The following is a 21,514-nucleotide window of genomic DNA, read 5'->3' as shown; positions in this document are numbered from 1 at the left end:
CACATACTGATTTCTCAAGTTGAGTAGATGCAGCAGGCATACAAATAAGCGTCCTGAGAGTTTGATTTTATTAGCGATAACCTTTGATGAGAAAATGTTTTAATAGGCATCACAACAGGTCTTTTTTTTTTTCTTCAAAAATTACATTAGGATTGTTTTTAATTTTTGATGACGCTTAAACACACCTGGGGCCTATTCTTTTTTTCATATCTCTCATACATTTTTAAAAATCCTTTCGCATTGCTTTACTGGACTTTCTTCGTTTCCTTGTTGTATTTTGCCGAGACCCAGAAGTATTGTTTCGCTACGTGATCATTGTTCATCCGGTATGGGGCCACAGTGCATAACACTCTCAGCATTTCGATCAGCGCCTCGACTTTTCTCTTTGTCTTGATTCCATCGTTTACAAAATAGCAGCAGATCGTTTAAAGGAAACGAACGGTACTTTAAGCTGCATCCTTTCTTTATAAAGGGGCGGGTATGTTTGACAGAATTTTAAAACCACTTCTGTCGCTTATTTGAGCCCATAATTTCAAAGAAATGTTGAGATGTGGTGCTGTTTTTAATGACAAAATTAGAAAAACGAAAGAAAAAAGACTTTTTTTTTCTTGCGATTTCACCTACGATCCTTAATTTGAACCTTTTTGGTTAGTTGCCACCTTTCTGCCCTCTAGATTAATACCAGTAAGATACAGTGTTTTCTTCTTCAAAGATACTATAGTAAACTCTTATCAATGATCTGAAACTGGCTTTCAAATGTGCTCTATTCTCACTTTATTGCTTTAGTTAGTTCATTCACTTTCAGCTTTTACCGTATGTTCTAAGTAGACGTATTCTCTAACCATTTTGAGCGCTTCGCTACATGTTGTAAACTGCTCTTTTGTTCCCAGACTGCTGAACACTACTCTGGTTTTCCGCATATTAGATTTGCTGCTCTGATTAGACCATCTAGGTTATTGATCATTCTTTGCAATTCGTAACTTGACTCCATTGCAAAGATAATGTCATCAGCGAATCACAGACTACTGAGGTTATATTTGCATTAACTCTTATTCTTATCCTTTTCCGATCTGTCTCTGAATACTTCTTGCAAGCAAGCGATCAATAGCCCCGGAAACGGAAGTGTATACAAATGAGCGGTTCGTGTCAGGTGAAATGAACTCTTTCTCAAGAGTGTTTCATTGTGTTCTGATGAAAGCACAAGCGGGAAAGGTCAAATAAAGTAGGAAACTGGTAACAAAGATGCGCTCAGCTGTCCGCTGTTAAACCTTTTGGTCTTCGCCGGTCAGCGCTGCCATAGCATGTCAGCGCGGGCCGACGAAATCCTTTGTTCGGGATTGTGAAGCAAGCACAAGAGCGATGGATCCGAACGAAACACGTTAAAATGTCCATGATATAATGGTTGACGCTCTACTATAGTTTTTCTATCTTCAGAATAAGCACACTTCCCGCCTGAATAAGGCTCACTGGAGCGAATATTAGACTACCCACGGCTACCCACTGAAATGTATTGTGGGCGCACAATTATATAACAGGAAATTCTCAGGCGTTTCTCGACGTGCACTTAGACGCAGCTAACTGGCACGTGAAATGATTGGATTGAATGATAAAATAAAAAGCATGCTTAGGGTCGGCTGGCTTTAGCAGCCTGTCTTGAGCACGATACTTTAGCCGGAAGCTATGTCACTGACAGGCCATTAAAACGCCAAAAGGCTGCGAAACGCTGCAATGGGAGGAAGAAAAAGTAATAACCCTCTCCGAACAACAGTGACAGTTTGACATGAGCCGAGCCGGTAGGCTAACTGCTGAGAGGTTTTATCTGAAATTCATATTGTAAAAACAAACGCGCGAATGATAATAAAGCCGTCACACAAGTCGGCAGTGGTATGCCCTCTTACCTGCGTTAAGTGGCAGGAGGAATTCGCGCTGCACAGCTCTTAAAAAAAACTTCCTGACTACCCTCTCAGGGGAAAGGAATGACTATTCGTGGACCACCGTTGGCTTGTCGCGAAGTTCAAGTGGGGAGCGGAGTCAGTTAAAGGCGGAAGGCCAAAAATAAAGAACGCTACGTAATATAGAATCCGCTGATCGGACTGGAACAAACTTCCTTGTTTCAAGAATGATAAAGCAGCGCATGGGTTTGTGAACCACGTGCGGCGTAGATGCCCCATGACCTACATTGTGAAGTTGCTAGCGACGAGAGCGCCGTGTTTGCTTACAAACACCACACCAGGGGAAGAAATCTTGGAACGAAGCCGACCGAAGCAAGAACTGCTGCCAGGAAAGCGCAGAGCTTTTGTTTTGCTTATCGTGCTTTTTACTTATTTTCATCCCCACGTGGCTCTTCAAAAAGGCAAGACTCTTAGAAATGAAGGCGAACAAAATAAGTACAGACCTGGTAGTGTCGCAATGAATTGTCGTTAACAGGTCTCCCGGAACTACTTGGCCGCTGCGCTCCATGGTGAACACGAACAGCTGCAAAAACGCAGCTCTGACGAAGCGGGGGTGTTTAGGCACGGCTACATCACATGAGCGAGTTGAGCCGATGGATAAACACTGTCCGCTTGTCAAGGTGTCTACTTGAACGCGTACAAGGCTGTTAGGATCGTACTTTGTATGACTGCCCCGGAAGACACAGGTCGCTCTGAGCAACTCGTTATCCGCAAGTTGGCAACCCCGTTATTAACTCTGTCCGCTCGATTTGAAATAAAAAAGAATCGCGTGTAAGCCGTGTCCAGGTGGTCTTACGTCACGTGTATGAGTCGGCATTAGAAAATTAGACATCACCGTCCTTCCTGTTTTGATTGGAAGCGGCTGGTTCAGGCTGTTGCTGTATATGCAGAGTTAAGTCGAAACTTTTTCATATTCTTTTTTTCATTCGTAATAATCGCTTTTGCTCAAGTTTCGCCGAGGGTAAATCCTTTCTACCGATCTAATGTAGGACGATTTCAAGCCGGTGTGCGTCTGAGAATTGGAGCAGAATAGTGATTCTGTTTGGTTTTGGCGTGATCAAATTAGAGTAGAGAAACTTCATTCTAAGTATATGGTTGCTCACTGTGGCGGACAGCCAGGGAAATGAATGTCTAAAGTTCTTGTCGCATTCGTTTTCCGCTGAGCGCGTGGCACAAGTGGCCCGGAAGACGTTTTCTCGCAGGAACATTAGAACACGACGGCCCATTTTTCGACCAGATGTAGAAACTAGCATGGTCCGGTAAGGTATTGAAGCAGTGATGATGGATATCAGTCGTGATTAGCAAACCTTGTGCTGAGCCTTGTATATAGCTCTCGTAACCTTGCTTTCTGCATTTATTGGTTATTTTAGAGTGGCGTCCGTGTGCTGTGCGATGTCAGCGCACGTTAAAGATCCCCAGGTGGTCAAAATTACTCCGTAGCCCTCCACTACGGCTCCTCTTTCTCTCTTTTCACTTTCACTCCCATCTTCCTCCCTTCCCTTACGGCGCGGTTCAGGTGTCCACATAGCAAGTGTGACAGATACTGCGCCTTTCCCTTCCTGTGAACCAATTAATTAATTATTATTATTAATTATTATTATTATTATTATTATATTATAATAATATAATAATAATAATAATAATATTATTATTATTATTATTATTATTATTATTATTATTATTATTATTATTATTATTATTATTATTATTATTATTATTATTATTATTATTATTATTATTATTATTATTATTATTATTATTATTATTATTATTATTATTATTATTTCAGGGTTCGGAAATTCGGGATGTTGCCGACAGTTTTGCACAACATTTTTCCTCCGTTTACAAACATCCACATTGTGATTCCGTTTGCCTCCCATCTGGTGCACTATCTAATTTCATTCTCTTTGACGAGGAGTTGATAACTGAGCGTCTTAAGCGTCTGAGACCATCTTTGTCTCCTGGACCTGATGGCATTCCAGCTGCCATAATAAAAGCCTTCAGTTATATCTTCGTACCAGTACTGACTGCCATATTTAATAACTGTTTAAAAAATGCTGCCTTTCCTCGCGTGTGGAAAATGGCACGCGTGTTTCCTGTCTTCAAGTCTGGAAACAAAACTGATGTTTCCAATTATCGTCCGATTTCTCTTCTATGTGCAACCTCTAAGCTTTTCGAATTAGCTTTGCACAGCGTACTTTCCTTCCATCTCAAACATATCATAGTACCGAATCAACATGGCTTCATGTCGGGTCGCTCTACTTCCACCAACCTAGTCACGTTTATGACGTATGCCTCTGCAGCAGTCCTTCAAAGGGGTCAGGTTGACACTGTGTACTGTGATATGAGCAAAGCTTTCGACGTTGTTACTCACTCACTACTTCTTGAAAAACTTCTACTCTCTGGCGTTGAAGTCTCTCTCGTAGCCCTCCTACGCAACTATCTCCTTGATCGCTTCTGCTTTGTCAGTGTCAATGGACAGACTTCTTTCGTTTACCCTGCAACGAGTGGAGTTCCACAAGGTTCAGTACTGGGCCCGCTTCTCTTCTCCGTTTTTATTAATGATGTTTCCTCGGCGATAAAGAACTCCTCGTTTCTTCTTTATGCTGATGATATAAAAATATTCAAGGTAATACATTCTTTTCAAGATTGCGTGTTGTTGCAATCGGACATATCTGCTTTTTCTGATTGGTGTGCGATGAATCGACTTACCCTCAATTCTTCCAAAACTAGGGTTGTGTCCTTTACTCGTAAAACACATAGCTTTCTCTACCATTATTCTGTCAATTCTGTGCTGTTGGATAGGGTTGATGAAATTAATGACCTTGGTGTACTTTTTGACCGCACCCTCAGCTTCTCCTCTCACACTAAACGCATTGCTCAGCGGGCTATGCGCACACTCGGATTCGTTTGCAGACTTTCGAGAGAGTTCCATACTCCACTTCCGTTCCTAAAACTGTACCTGTCCATATGCCTCCCGGTCTTGGAGTATGCGTCGGTTGTTTGGAATGGCACTTGCAAATCGAACTTGGACAAGGTTGACAGAGTACAAAAAAAATTTTTACGGATATTTCATTATCGCTTTCCTTTCGCAACTTCCCCCTCTCGCTCCACCAGGAGCGCCCAACTGAATCTTCCTTCCCTTCACTGCCGTCGTATCAGACTTGATATCATATTTCTGTACAAACTCCTTCATGGCCACATTATGTGCCCTCAGCTCTTAGAGTACATCCTACTGCGCGTTCCGCGAAAGAGCATGAGGGAATTCAGACCATTTCAGGTTTCTCCTCTTCATTCCCACTCCCCTCTGGACAGGATGCAGTGGTTATTTAACTCTTTTTGTCCTCACCTTGACATCTTCCAAAACTCGCTCTGTTCATTTACATTGGATGTTCGTAGCGTTGTATTCTAAATAGTACTTTATCACATATAACTCCCACTTTCTAGCCTTAAATTGTATTTACTTCACTTTTTGCTTTTTCTCCTGTTCAATGCTGTCTGTATCTTGAACTACTTTTTATCCGTTTCTTGCTTATATTTCAACTTTAAACTTTATATTCGAATCTTACTGTCCCTTGTTCAATTTTACTTCTTTATTGTATTATTCTGTATTTCTAGCCTGTGTTTTAAGTACCATGCACTTGTTGCGCCTGGAATGGTTGTTTATTTTATGTATATTTCTATATTACCATAATCAATGTCAGTCATCTGTTTTTTTTTTTTCTCTTCTACCTACCGTTCTTTTTTTTTTTTCTTTATTTCCTGGTGTGCTAAAAAATTCTCTCACTGTGTATATAAGTGATGATACTCATTGTTTGCTTAATTTCCGTGATACTTTTCGTCTCAGTTTCATTTCATGTATTATTTATTTCTTTTTTTTGTGTTCTCTCTGTGTGTGTAAACATGTTTGTGCTTTTTCATTTTTTTTTTGTGCTGCAGCACAAAGACCACATGGTTGTTCCTGCGCACATTAAATAAAGATTGATTGATTGATTGATTAATATTATTATTATTATTATTAATTAGTATTGATTATTATTATTATTATTATTATTATTATTATTATTATTATTATTATTATTATTATTATTATTATTATTATTATTATTATTATTATTATTATTATTATTATTATTATTATTATTATTATTATTATTATTATTATTATTATTATTATTATTATTATTATTATTATTATTATTATTATTATTATTATTATTATTATTATTATTATTATTATTATTATTATTATTATTATTATTATTATTATTATTATTATTATTATTATTATTATTATTATTATTATTATGGGCCTTTCGACGGTAGAGCCAGGTTGCTGTCGGTGCCGTTGCCAGCGTATCCAAGCGGAAGAGAGTGACGAGTAAAGATAATTTCTCAGTAGAAAATAAAAATAAAAAAAGCGCTTTGTAACCACCCATAAAAGGATACAAGCGTTTCTAAAAATATGTTGCCTCAGTGTATAACAAAAACTTTTAAACAGCTGCTCTCGTATTTCACACATTAGGGAGTATCGTAATCATGATTTGAAATATTGCTTTGTCGTTCAACTCGCACATCGCGTGCCACCGGCAACATTAAGTATACTGTGCATCTCTGATTGGAATTTGCTTCCAGAATTTCTTTTCCAAAGCAGTAATTTTAACAAGGCACTGGAAGGTCATTTGTTTGGTTATTCTGCTCAGCTTTTTAGTACTTTGTATCTGTTTCCTTTGTTCATGCCGAATTGGGCTGTGTGTTATTGCCCATTTTTATTTGTTAGACGCTCAAATTTTTTAATAATTGCTATTACTATTATGATTCCTTTCTTCTCGCCGAATTGTAGTGTGTATTGTATTTTTTGTTTTTGTGTGTGTAATTGTTACCTGGTGTGCCCCTCCTGCTTCGGCCATAAGGCCTGCAGTATTTTGAAATAAATAAATAATATAAATATATCAGTGTGCCCCACCGGGGTGGCGCAGTGGTTACGGCGCTCGACTACTGTTCCCAAGGATGCGGAATCGAATCCCGGCCTCGGCGGCCGCTTTTCGATGCAGGCGAAAAGCAAGGCGCCCGTGTGCTGTGCGATGCCAGTGCACATTAAAGAGCCCCAGGCGGTCGAAATTTTCGCAATCCTCCACTACGGCGTCTCTCATAGCCTGAGTCGCTTTGGGACGTTAAACCCCACAAATCAAACCATTCGAAGCAGTGTACCAAAGATTCGATGAAACAGTCTAGCGAAAAGGCGCTACGTTAAAGACACATAGCAGTAGACAGCGAACACAAACGCCCGGCAGAGAGTGCGATATCGGCAGTGCGTGAGTGGCTCATCGAAGGAGCTTCATGTCAGTCGTACAGTGACGGTTGCATCGAACAGTACTCAGCAATCTTGTGGTCACGCAGTAGCACGCACATAATGCCAAGGCCGTCAGGAAATATGATTTAAACGTAGCGTGCCTCAACTTTGGGCCCCTGACTTTTGAGAAGACAGCAGTCGCGTATGTGTCTGAGGCGGATTTTAACACTTAGCACGGGAACGAGGTGTGAACGAGATAAATTTTACGAAAATATTGTTTTCATAGTTAGCAGACCCCGGGAGGCGTGGGATGTAGTAGGTGGTCCGCTTGTTTAAAGCGAACGAAATATCCCGCCTTTACTCCGAATCGATGATACAGCTTGTAAATGTGCTGTCTCTGGAAACAAAATGACCCCTTCTTAACCGTTGGTGTTCAAACGCGAGCTAGTAACGTCCGCGTAGGCCCAGTAAGCTGTTTAAACTATCGCGGCATATATTCAATGTTTTTATATACCAAGCAAAATGAAGTAATTGATATGCAAGATAGCTGTGCATATATGTTGCTGAAGGCATTTGCTTAGAGCCGACTAAAGTAACTGTAAACGTATTTGCTGGCCTATTGTGTGACATCATATACCTAATCTTAAGCACTGATCACTCCCAAAAAGAAATGAAGGTTGTTCATACCAGTAGTTAGTAAATTGTATGCTGTTAACAGAGATGAAACCATTATGTTAACCGAATAGAAATGATATTTGTGACTGATGAAATCTTTTGCAAATAGTGCAAAACCTTTGCTCATATATTTCGTAGATAACCTAGAAACAATGACATCAGGGGAATTGTAGCGGGCCTAATAACAAGCTATCTCAGCCATCAGTAACAATTCACTCCGGCTGATAGCAGAAAAAAAAAAAAATTGGCATTATATTTACCGGGGTTTCACAGGACTCAGTTATATGTGTAATCTCATTTCTATTATGCATTGATGATACAGGTAAAATACCTCAGATGTATGAGACGAAGCCATATTCGAACGACACAAAAGTATTTTTTCCGACAATACAGTTCGCGATTATACAGGCAGTAGCATATGACGGGCTATACAATTTTTCATTTGGCTAAATTCAAATAATATTAGTCGAATGTTAGCGAAACGATTTTTTTCTTTGCATTTAAAGACTCAAAGGTCCTGAAATTGAGTTTTTGGTCACATTTGAAGGTTCATGACCTGTTCAGAAGCACACAATGAACCCGCTTAGCTTCCTTTTTGAGGAATACAGTGTCGTTGATGTACCACACAAGTTACGCTTGCAAAGTGATATATCGTTTTAATACGAAATCCCTACCTTGCTTATCACTGGCGCAGACAGGAAGTGACACAAAATCCACGTGATCTTGTCACATCAAAATGACAAAAAAAAAATGAAACGTAATACATATTAGTTAGCGTCGTTCCACTCGCCACTGTATGCGGGATAGCCCATGATTTTTTTTTTACATTTTTTCTCTCACAATGCCAACGGCAGATTTTCTGAGTAACAGTTTCTTTAATGGTATCGCATTATCCACTATGTGAAACCACAGGACTCTTGTGCAGCTTTCTGTTGTGCACTACCCCTAATGCACCACATTGATTTTCTACAGCAGACTTAGCTATACTAGCAGTGTGAAAGGATAAACCTTAAAAAAACGAGTTTTACATCTAAAAATTAGGCCATCCACAACAGTTGGCCTCTGACAGAATGTTACAACATTCCACGGTTACCACCCAGATATAATAAATGTGATTTTCACGAAAGCGGAACTTGGATCGTCAGGGGGGTGCATATACAGTGGTTGTGTCGGTAGAGATGTGGAGAGGCATTTACGGATGTAAATGTATTGATGGCGAGTAAAGCAGGATGGAAAGGAAGGGCAAAAGGCGGGCAAAGTTTTATGAAGAGCTCTAGCAAAAGTAAGGGTTCAAAAAATTTCAAAAACGGCGTCAAACGCCGGACGGAAACTCCGCATTTGACGCCGGCTTTTCCGCTATGCCCATTCAAATCAGCTGTGTGGTGTGGACTACTAAATTTGCTACAATGTCACCAAAAAAATGAAAATGCTGCGTCGGCCGGGAATCGAACTCGGGTCAACTGCTTGGAAGGCAGCTATGCTAACCACTATACCACCGACGCTTTTTTTTTTTCTTTATTGCCGACTTGGACATTCAAAACAAGACGATGAACAATAAAACGTGCCAGCACACTTTCGCGTGACACGGCGGGTTAAAACTTTTTCAGTTTTACCAAACTGTCAAGCACATGAATCCATTGTGGCTGCTCGGGGAGTGTCATATGCACTTCCCTGAACCGCACAACACTGCGTATGAAATGTTCTCGTACAGGATTGACTTGTATATCTGCATTGTTAAACTGCATTCTGGTTTTTCACAAGCTGTGGATGTGCTTCAGAGAACTTTAAAAAAAGAGCTACCTCTAGATGCATATGGCATACGATTTTTACCTTTTCCTAATACAGAGGAGTTTTCCTTTGATACAATAATGCTACTATACCACCGACGCTTTTTTTCCTTTATTTCTGGTCAACAAAGTACATACAGGCATTGAAATCACTAGCCTACTTTTGACTTAAGCAATGTCTTAAAACGTTTTGATTGTGATCAATGCGTCAATCACATCCATCCACTCAGGTTGCTCAGGTTGACTGCGGAGAACATCTCTGAAAAATGTGACACTTTCAAGGAAGTTGCCTCTGATCGATCGTACACTTTCTTCGGCGTGCCTAAATGCCATCCACGTTTTCCAAATGCTGTGGAGGCGCAGCACCATAATCATGTCGTATGGGACCTCGTCACTTCGTACGGGTAGAAACCGGATGCCGTGAGGATGAATAGGTAGTTCTTCGCTTAAAGTTCATTGTAACATATCCCAGTGAAAAATGGGATCTCAGCAGTCTATAAAAACGTAATCGATGGTCTCTGGTTTTTTACATATTGTGCACTTGAGGGTCCAAGGTACAGATATATATCATTAAGCCACGTTTTTACGGGAAGGGTACCAGAGTGAAGCTTGAAGAAAACGATTTGACGATCGGTTTTACCGCCATCTTCCTAACTCTCTTGAGGACATCTTGTCCTGGGCCTACGCAATATATGGATCGGTATAGAGGTACGGGTACAAACTAGACTAGCGAACTAGGCGCACTATACACCAACGTTGGACGAAAACTCCGCATTTGATGTCAGCTTTTCCGCTGTGCCCATTCACAGTTATCATCCAGATATAGTAAATATGATTTCCACGAAAGCGGGACTTGGATCGTCAGGAGGAGTGAATATTCAGTGGTTGTGTCGGTAGGGATGTAGAGAGGCATTTACGGATGTAAATGTAGTTATGGTGGGCAAAGTAGGACGGAAAGGAAGGGCAAAAGGCAGTCAAAGTTTTATGTTTCAGCTTCATTAAAGCATTTTGCTGCGTGACTTGGTGAGAGAACATACTGAAATGACACAACGCAAAAGAAAAAAAAATAAGGAAGGATGAAGAGCAGACACACACGAGTGCTGACTAGCACTGTGACTAGAAGCTCTGTGCCCTTTCTCTATGTGGGCATGCCGCGTGATTTAATGTTACCGGTCGCCCTCTTTTGTCTTGTGCAGAGTCCTGCTTTGCTGCCTGCATGTGTGACCCAATATCATACGCTCGCAGCATTTCGCTCACTCTCATCTAGGCCATGAAGAAAAGAAAGAAGTAATAAAGGTGAATGTAAGAGGTAAAGAATAGCGCCCCCATCTGATGCGAAGCTTTTCACTAATACCATCTGAATTTATATGCCATTCACACAATAACTTAAGTTTAAGATATAAAGATATCTAGAAATAAAATTTGAAATAACATTTGCCATTGCGCTAAAAAAGGCGACACACAAGAGGAGGACACATAGAACAGGACGAGCGGAAACGTGTTTTTCTCTTGTATGTCGTGTTTTTAGTGCATTTTTCCATGGCATCATCTGCACCATATAGACAGAAAACAACTTTTATTAAAAAGCAAATAAGGTTTAAGCATAAAATATAGTTTTAGTGCGCAGGCTACAAGCATTTATCGCGATTTCATAGCCAGAAATTTTTTTCTTCCCGATGAAGGTTTTAAGAGTTTATCGGTGGTTCCTCTGAACTCGCACCTTAAGTGCGGCAAACATTGTAGCGGCGCCGCCCCAGTGGCTGTGTGGCTACGGCTCTCAGCAGTTGAGCGCGACGACGCCAGTTCGATCTCGACAGCAGCGGTTGCATTACAATAGCCACAAGGTGCAAAGCTGTGACGTCAGTGCAAGGTGAAAAACGCCAGGCGGTCGAACTTATTCCGGAGACCTCCACTGCGGCGTCTCGCATAGAAAATGTCGCTTTGGGACATCAAACCTCGCGCAATATATCAATGCTGCTACTGTTGATATACTTCTCATTGTTTTTAATGTTGCTTATTTACACGTGGTGTCTTATTTTCGTAGCCACAGCTATCTATTGTCTTTTCATTTTCTTGAAAATGAAAATTACCTTGCCTCACGCTCTTAATTTTGATAAGTGTCACAGAACGTGAAATTATATTCCTCGCTCGACGACAGAGCCATACGTCAAGAATGCAAGACGGACAGTTCGGAGAGTAAATATTACCATGTACGAGAAGTCACATGTACAGGTTGCAACCTAACCTAACGTAATGTAACCCGGCAAGTGAACAGTGTGCTACTTTGAAAGCTTATAACGAAAACGTTCCTGGAGCATTCTCCTAAAGGATCCAGTTTTTATTTTTGTAGGCCTTGCTATTTCTGTGGCATAAGCCATAGCTACTACTTTTCCTTTGCTGTGCGAGGAATTGTGCTAGAGACGTGCACATGATTCAAGCTAGCTCTTCAAGAGTTCGCCCACACTTTGATCGCTACTGAATTAGTCTGCAAATACACGTGGTATCCCTTCTGGAAGTGACGCAATTCTCACAGCAAAGAAAAATAAACAACTGGGTACTGTACAAATCCTGCAGGAGAACAGAAACGGGTCCATCTGAACGGTGGGGCGGACTGCTTCAGTAGCAGTAAAGGGATTATGGAACTTTTTAAAGAGCACTCACATTGGCACGTAATGCTAGGCTCATGCTGCCCTAACAGCATTCAGAACTGCTGAAGTATAATTCTTTGTGACAATCGCGTGCGGTGTTATCGGTCCTATAGACGTGAAAGAGGGAAATGTAACACCATTTTTTTTTTCTAGGGCGACACATTGATTTTCACAGGAAAGTGCTAAATCGGGAAAGTTCAGCGAAACTAAAGCTGCTAACAAATTTCGACCACCTCCCATTTACTAATATGTTATATCCTCCTGCTGACACCATACCAGCATACCAGTAGTATATTAGTATTGCCGATAACCACTGCTTTACTGCTACTGCTCATGCACACATAACTACTACTGCCAAATTCTGGTTACTCTATACTAATGCACGTAGTGTGTCCTGTATCTTGCTACTGTGTTAGTCTATCTCCTAGTACTAATACTACGACTGCGCCCCTTGCTGTTTCTAATATTACTATTCTCTTACTGCTAATGTCACTGCTGATACAGCTGCTGTTATTATTGCTTCTACTAATATTAAAATTGATACTACTGCTTAAATTATGGCATATTACTACCTTGTTTAAAAGCGCCGAAGGAAAACAGTGGGAGCACAATAGGCAACTGCTACCAGTCGAAGCGCTAGCGTCAAAATGAAATAAAAAGCGCCGTGTACGCAATGTGGCAATAGATGACGTGACCTACCTGTTGTAGAGAACTGAAGCTCGCGCGATCCCGTTGTAGTGCGTGACTGCTGTCGCATAAATTGGTGTTACCGCGTGCGGCGCGACTGTCACTTGTCGACTTTTGCAGCTGCTCTCGAGACAGTGACACACAACCGCTGAGCGCGTGAAACCTTGCACTGTCCAGGTGGCTGCTGAGTGCAGTCGGCATTGCCATCAGCGTATTCGCGCATCTCGGCGACGCGTTGAGAATGTGGCCGAGCCCCAGAATATCTATGCTGGTGTAGAATAGCATATCTAATCCGGATTTTCTCATTCTTATTTTATTTTTTTTTGCCCTAACCGAATTGGCAAAGAAGGCGGTCGGAGCCCGTTTTGTTGTGCGCCGTAGCGCTCAGGTTTCACGCGTTGTTCGCGGAAAATGGAGGATACGAGCACAGATAACCGCACGCGAGTCATCTCGCTGTGCCAAAATATCGATTCCGCCAAAATCTTCGTCGTCGTTTTTGACTTCAGTAAAAATAGAGTTGCCGTAACGAGGATTCTATGAATGGGTTCAAACTCCATGTGTCTTTGAAAGATCTCGAATTATTGCGTGAGCTGCACAACTACAAACTCCGTTCGCCGCCATTGAATCGACGAACAACAATAACAGTTGGTTCATAGGAAGGGAAAGGCACAGTATTTGTCAGGAAGGGAAAGGCACAGTATTTGTCACTCTTGTTTTTGTGGACACCTGAACCGCGTCGTAAGGAAAAGGAGGAAGGTGGGAGTGAAAGTGGAAAGAGAGAGAGAAAAAAAAGCAATAGTGGAGAGCTACTGAGTAATTTCGACCACCTGAGGATCTTTAACCCTGTTCGGAAGGAGGTGGTGAAGGGTGGCTGTTCCTGGCCCTACGGTGCTGGGACGGTAGGTCAACACCGCTTGTTGCGGGGGCTAGCCAGCCACTGAAATGTTATCTGTTCTAGGCCGTCTTTGCACTCGCCAGCGCTTAGGTAGTGGACGACGGCTGTTGCTGCGCGCGTCTTTCTCTCCCTCTTCTTTTTCTTTCTTCTCTGATTTCTTTATTCTGTTGTTGGTTGGTTCACAGAAAGGGAAAAGCGCAGTATCTGTCACACTTGTGTCTGTGGACACCTGAACCGCGCCGTAAGGGAAGGGAGGAAGGAGGGAGTGAAAGTAGAAAGAGAGAAAAGGGAGCCGTAGTGGAGGGCTACGGAGTAATTTCGACCACCTGGGGATCTTTAACGTGCGCTGACATCGCACAGCACACGGACGCCCCTTCGCTTCGCCTCCATCGAACCGCAGCCGCCGAGGTCGGGTTCGAACCCGGGTATTCCGGACAGTAGTCGGGCGTCTTACCACTGTACCACCCCGGCGGGGCCTTTATTCTGTTGTTGTTGTTGTGGCTGTAAGAAGAAGGAAAAGGAAATACACGGGCCTGCTACTGGCTCTGTAGCGGAGCCATCTCCGCTGCCTCGTGCGGACAGAAGAGAAAATAGAGAACGAAAAAGTAAATTGAGAGAAAGACGCGTGCCGCAACAACAACCTTCGTTCATCACCGAAGCAGTGGAAGGTGCAATGACGGCCTACAACAGATAAAAATCGGTGGCTGGCTAGCCCCCGCCGTAGGCAGCGTTGACTGACCATTCCAGCCCCGCAGGGCTAGGAGCTGCCACCCTTCGCCTCTTCGAAGCCCCCCAACCGGCCTTCTGTCCGCACCAGGCAGCGGAGGTGGTCTCTCAGCTACAGAGCCAATAGCAGGCCCGTGCATTTTCTTTTCCTTCTTCCTACAGCCAAAACAACAACAACGCCCCGTTCCACTACAGCTGTCAATCATCCTGACAGCCACGCCGGGCACGTTTCTCCTTGTCTAGCGTCATGCCAGCGTGGTTACCATGAATACCGCCGCCATTAGTTAGTGGTAGACAGTAGCCGATAATGATAGTATTAGTGACAGCAACAGTAAGGATGATAATGACAGAGATGACTATGACGTCAACACCTCACGACAAGTCTTCGCGTCACATCCGGTCATGGCGCCTTCAGGCGATTAACTTATATACGTGCGCTGACATCGCGCACGTTATTTGGATTGGATTAGAAAACATTTATTGTCAGCAATGAGCTATTTGTGGGCGCTATGCTTAGATGGCCTCAAGACCGTTGCTCTCGGCGACCTTTTGAGCCCACTCAGTAGCCCGAACTTGTGTTAACGGGTCTGAGCTGGCCACTATAGCCTCCCACCGCTCTAAAGAAGGGACTGGTTGTAGGTCCGCTGGTGGCGGCGCTTTTTTGCAGCTCCATAATATGTGATCATATCCGGCTATTTCGCCACAGTGTTTACAATTTGGATTGTATTGTGCTGGGTTTTTAGAAGGGCTGTGCGCTAATTTAGAAGGGCTGAAGAAGGCACGCGTCTGGATATGACACCAGATTACTTCTTGCCTTTTGTCTAGTTTCTTGTCTGGTGGAGGATATATCCGCCTTTCTAGTTTAAAGTGATTAGTGTAGTCATGAAATGAGGTTAGTGTATCTCTCGAAAATTTGGGGGAATCAACCGGGCTCATTGTTCGGCTGACATAACCTCGAGCTATACTGTGAGCCAATTCGTTTCCTTTGTTCCCCGAGTGTGCCGGCACCCATATTAATTCCACCTCTTTTCGGTTCCAGTCTCTATATCGTAAAATTCGCTCTGTCTCTTTGGAGATTATGCCCCTCGCAAAATTGTTTGTAGCAGAATTGGAGTCGCTAATTATGGTAACCGCTTTGGTGCTGACCATTGCCATGACGATAGCCGCCTCCTCCGCTGTCCCTGAATAGTTTGTTTTTATTGAACCTGCCATTAACGTTTTACCCGAGTCGTTCAGCACGTTGAAGATTATAAGGTGGTCGAAAATGTGATTCTGGATGATAAGAAGGCTCAGGGAAGTCATTTTGCCATATATATTTATCTGTGCATATGTATTGTCGCAAAAATGTGCGCCAGAATGACATAATCTCCATTTTTCGAAATCACATCTACCAGCGCTGGGACAATGAAGTCTATAGGCAGTGGGACGTTGCACAGAACAGCTGAAAACAAAATCGAGCGTAGTGCCTTAGACTGTTATACACGACCGAAGATCACCCTGCCGGGCGTTGTAACGAGGCATGCTTTAAGGCGAAAGCTTTTCTAGGCTCATGGAGCAAAATATCGTGCGCGAGTGTTTTGTGCAAGATTTGTGCGCGACATCTGTCATATTCCGCGAGATTCCGCAAGATGTGTTCTTGTCTAGTGTTCCTGCCGTCTGCAATCCCACATTTGAACGCGCGCCAAGGAACATCACGCTACAGGAGCGTGGTGTACCGTCTAATCTCACTCTTGCCGGAGAGTGTGTGACAGATACTGCGCCTTTCCTTTCCTGTAAACGAATTATATGTAGCACTACAAAGAACGCCGTGAAGAGGCAATGAGAGGTAAATGATGGCTGAGGAAGGGTAGGTTTTCGCCTTTCTTCTTTTAAGAGACATCTAAGAGACCCTCTAATTTTGTTTCGAAATACTTTTTTTTTTTGTTCAGCGTTTCGTAAACTATAGTATGTCCAAGCGCGCAACTACTTCACCGACAGAATTTATACTGGCAATTGTGAACTCCATTTACCTAGAATTTGTTTCATATGTGACTGTTGTATACCACCAATTTCGCTCCAGAATTAGAGACATGCTGTACATGCACTGCAATTTCTGTGCAATGGCTTTTGTGCACCTCGTTTAATGAACAAAAGGCAGTCTTTACTTAAATGAAAATCGGGAAATCGGCGTGCTCGATAGCAGTAGAAAAATGGCAGCCCGAGTGCTGATTTTTTATTCTGACAGTTGTTATCAAAATGAATTTGAAGCTGCGGTATGCGCGCATGCACTGGTTTATTTCAGAACAACTGACAAATAGTGGCAATTGCTTCACGAGATTAACAGCATGCGAATATGCCTGTTTAGGGTTGCTGCAAGGAACGTAGGGATGTCCCGAGATCAGTGATAAAGATAAAGGCTATGAAGGGTATGTGCACTATCATCCATTGTTGTCATTAAACAAACATCTTTTTGGGGTGAGAGCTGCGCTTGTGCAGTACCATCCACTCAAGTGCGAGCATGCGAGAAGGCGGTGACTCTCTTCAAAACGCCATCTCGCGCGACGCGGCTACACGCAAAAGCAAAGTGCCGAATCACATAAGGACCTAAAGGCGGTGCTTCGTATGGCCTGTAACTTTGCGCTGAAGGGCGCTTTGAACAGAGTTCACGTGTTTGCACTAAGAGTGGACGACCCTGTACATACAACTCGAGAGGGTATAAAAGTAGAAAAATATCACAGTGAACCCTGTCAGCCTTTTATACGTCGAATTTCATTTCAGCCACTGAAGGTGTATTTACTGAAACAGCGACGTAAAAGTAAGAAATGCTGCTTAAGTCGCTCTTCTGATATTCTATTCGATTCTGAACTTGTAAACGGTCAGCCAGATTGCCATTCTTAAACACCTCTCGAAACAGAAATACCCACGTTCTTGACTGTGTGTCCTTAATCGTCGCCATCAATTGAGTCAACGAACCTGTCACACTATGTGCACCAAACATGTCAACTTTGTATTTTCATAATTGTTTTAAATCTCCATAAATACTCAAGGGGCAGCCGAAATATGTTGAATTAGTCACGCCGCTTGGTCGCTGAATCACGTGTACGCGACTCCCGAGCTTACCTGATCAAGGCGCTCTGCCTTTGCACGGTGTAGGTGATTCCTAGAAGCGACGGGTCTGGGGAAAGCAAGCAAGACGGCTTTACGGGGGCGCACGGTTGGCCCTGGTCGCCTTCGGACAATGGTCACAAGCATCAACAACCACAGCTCAGTAAGCAGTGAGAATAGCAGCACGACAGTGCGACTATCGCCGAAGGAGATGTACCACCTCCCGCCTGCGTTGCTACGCAGACGGATGGTCTGATTGAGGTTTCCTGATTATGAACGGAGAAGACGCCGCGAGGAACCATCCCCACTGCTTTATTGAAGACGCCGGTCAACGTTCAATAACCTGCACCCCTCAGTCTTCTTCTCCCTCCGCTCCGCTTTTGACGCCCCCCTCACACCCCTCCTCCTTGTTGCGCTCTAACCGCTCGTAAAGGTTCGTTTTGGGTGGGAAGAATGCTGGAGCGAATGGAGGGGAAAACAGGGGTGCGAAGTGCTTTAGTTACCTACTAGCCGTGTCTATGGACAGTCCAATTCTTGTTCTGCATCCGAGGCAAAGAAGTGATTGCGTAATGAGATGTGGTCGCAGAGCAAGTGCAGAGAACACGCATCCCGCTCTGTTATCACTGCTGAATGCAACACGACCACGCTTGAGCAAGTGCTAGCAACGTTGCTTGTAGTTTTTACTTGCACACCAACACAATTATTTAAGAGTAGTTTGCGAGGGTTGATACCGGCGTGAAGGCAATTGTTTTATTACGGCTGAGAGCGGCATAACCAAGGAGAATAAGCATAAATGCCCAGTATTGCCCAGAGAGCGATTTTCATCTGTCAGGCTCTTCCCATTTCCAACAGTAGCGAGCTCGGCCACCCTACACCCTTTCTGTCTGGGCCGATGACAGCTGCGTCTCGGGGAAGGGGCATGAAAGAAGAGCAGAGAATGTATGGGTAAGCAACAGTTTTTTCTTCATCGTTCTCACGAACTACATTACATAAGTAATGGGCATTCAAAGGCAAATAGGATCACGAAAATTTTAATGCAAGTTTTTCAATGAGCTGCTTGAATGATATTAGGTCGATTATGTGGGCAGATTCATTAAACTGGCTATTACAGTCTCGTACTGTGGGGTGAAACAAATGGCTGTCTAAATGTAATAATGTGTGCTTGCGGGGAATACAATGTTTTACGTTGGCTGCAATGGGCAATACGGTGGGTTTCTTTTATGCATATGTGAGCAAGGGCCAAAGATTGAAAAAGTATATGAAAGCGTTAAGACATGCTGTCTTGCGGCGATGATAGCACAGTTGCGTTTATTCGAGCTTTTAGTGCTGAGATGCTTTAACTGTAGGAGTAATATTTAGATGCAATGGGTTTTGTTGCTTGGCTCTGAAGAGATCGGAGGAAGTTAGAAACGTTATTATGAGTGGGCCAAAAACAACGCTCGCATACGCTAACTTTGATTGTAAGGACGTTTGGAATACAAGTAAGGGGAGACGCGCGAGAAACGTTCAGGTGAATGTAAGCTAGAGCACGGGCAGTAGAATTTGTTATACTGATAATATGAAATTCAAATTTGGGTTACACGAAATAGACACACCGATATATTTGAATGATTCTGTAGTTCAGTCTGGATGTTATTGATGCTATAGTTAGGCATAATGAGACTGCGACGGTGGCGAATGAGCCTGCATTAACATATTTGTAGAGGCATGTATACAATGACATGATGTATTACACATCTTGTATGTGAGTAAGGTCCTTTTGTAACTCGAAAGTCGCTAGAGTTAGTAACTGTTCGGTAAGGGATAAATTTCGGTCAACAACGGATAGGAGAAATATTACCAGGCATTCTGATTTCCTTATACGCATGTTGTTTGTTTTTCCTCTACTGTAAAATGCAGAGCGAATGCATCTCTGAAGACAGGTCACGTGTCATTGAGTATAAATAGCTACCACCTAGGCGACTCTTTTTATATGTGTGCAAGCTCTATGTATTCAAAGGGGCGCAAAGCAGGAGTTGTACATAACTTACCTGAGCTGCCTTCTTACCTGACTTTCCAAATGTACAATGACGTCAGCTTGAAAGTCACGGACAGACACGCATATGCACTAAGTTGCACACGAGACATGCCCACGTGTGCGCGCGGAAGTTGCCCCCACCATCTGAAGAGCTCGTAAACATTGTCTCGAGGTCTGATACCAGGAAGGCAGTATTCGAACATGAGAGTACTATTACACATCTTTTTTTTTTTTTTTTTTATTGCACGGTCGTTTGTTCAGTTGTGAGCATTTCCCTCATTGTTTTCCAGAGCATATACAATCACGCCAGATGCTGCTTACGACTGTATACTTTTCACAAAAAATCTGGTTTCTGAGTTCGGCTGGATGCTGCACGCCGAGAACAGCGTGGCAAGGATTGTATCGCTCTCCCGGGAAGAAGCTGACCGATTGATCTTGCGATGGGCAAAACTTTGAGTGCTCGTGCGTATTCTTTTTTGATTTTTTTTATTCTGTATGGTTTCGCGGCTTCTTGGTGTCCTAAAGCTCCGATAAGCCAGTAGGTCAACGGTCGCGCGATGCAGTTGCCTGTTGAACAACCCTACTTGATGAGAAGCCATATATGTTTTTTTTTAAAGAAGCCCACGAACAATATGAGCTTGTGGGAAAACAGTTTTAGATTTTGCTTTACAGAAGTAAGACTAAATTTGTTGCATTTTATATGCGGACAATGGCCCTGTATCAGTTCCCAGGTTGCTAAAATGTTGCGGAGTCCTCAACTATGGCTTCTTTGATAGCCTGACTCACCTTTTAAAGTGAAACCCAATTAACGTTGACATCGATTCCCAGTTTGGTGGTTCCAAGTATAGCAGCAGTAAACTGCAGATATAAAGACCTCCTTCGCCACACCATTCGTACATTTGTGTGTACTACCACATTAGATCGTAAAACTTGCAGTAGTCCATTCTGCTATTGGACACCGCTATCCAAAAACTTCGCTGTGATGTACCAATGTACCAATGTAACAGTATAATAAATAAGAACTACTTTTTAGAAACAGCACATTTGTTGTGCGGTGGACTTCGCTTGGTTTTTAATAGAAATGGTTGCAGCTGATGATTGTTTACTTCTTGTTTTCGCAAAGCAGCCAAATGCACTTAGTATAACTCACATGTGTTAAAAGGAACACTTGGGAAAATTGGCAGCGCGTTCTTCGTTACAATCGATGATCGTTTCGAACTAAAGACGCACATATCCCGTTTGTTTTGTGCGTGCCAAGTGTAAATGGCAACTATGTGATGAATTTCCATAGACGCAGGTCGTTTGGATATTTTGCGCATTTTGTGAATACAATACGGGTCGCAATTGGTGCTCATCTTTCTCGCCATCGTCACAATTGGGCACGCTGCTATTAACGCTCAGGCGACTTCAGTTCCGAGAACAAAATGGGATAAAAATGAACCACTGTCAAACTGATGGCGCTTGAGTACTTCTCCCGGAATTAGCGCCCTCTTGTGGAACTTGAGGTGAAAATTCAATCGGTAGTCGTGTGTTTCCTTGGCAACCTAGCTAGTGAAGTCGAAGGCAATTTTTGCTGTCTGTGTCATGAAGTGTTTGATGAATATCATAAGAAAAAGCAGGAACCTTAGCATAAATGTTCCTAGTGGCATGATATGTCCCTGCCATGAAATGTTTGATGAATATGATAAGAGGCCGGAACTGTATTAAACCTTAGCATAAAGGTTCCTAGTGGCATTATATGTCTGCCATG

At 42.8% G+C, this 21,514-nt stretch overlaps 1 non-coding gene across 1 annotated transcript; it reads right to left on the bottom strand.

Annotated features, from left to right (window-relative positions):
- Positions 1-9,350: 9,350 nt before the first annotated feature.
- TRNAG-UCC (transfer RNA glycine (anticodon UCC)) lies at positions 9,351-9,422 on the bottom strand. The gene has a single exon. It is a non-coding gene; the product is annotated as a tRNA-Gly (tRNA).
- Between the last annotated feature and the right edge of the window lie 12,092 nt (positions 9,423-21,514).

Source organism: Amblyomma maculatum, chromosome 1, assembly GCF_055883805.1.
Source record: "Amblyomma maculatum isolate TAMU_Amacu chromosome 1, ASM5588380v1, whole genome shotgun sequence".
Lineage (NCBI taxonomy): Eukaryota > Metazoa > Arthropoda > Arachnida > Ixodida > Ixodidae > Amblyomma > Amblyomma maculatum.
The sequence above is the reverse complement of the archived record's forward strand: the minus strand, read 5'-3'. Positions and strand labels throughout refer to the sequence as shown.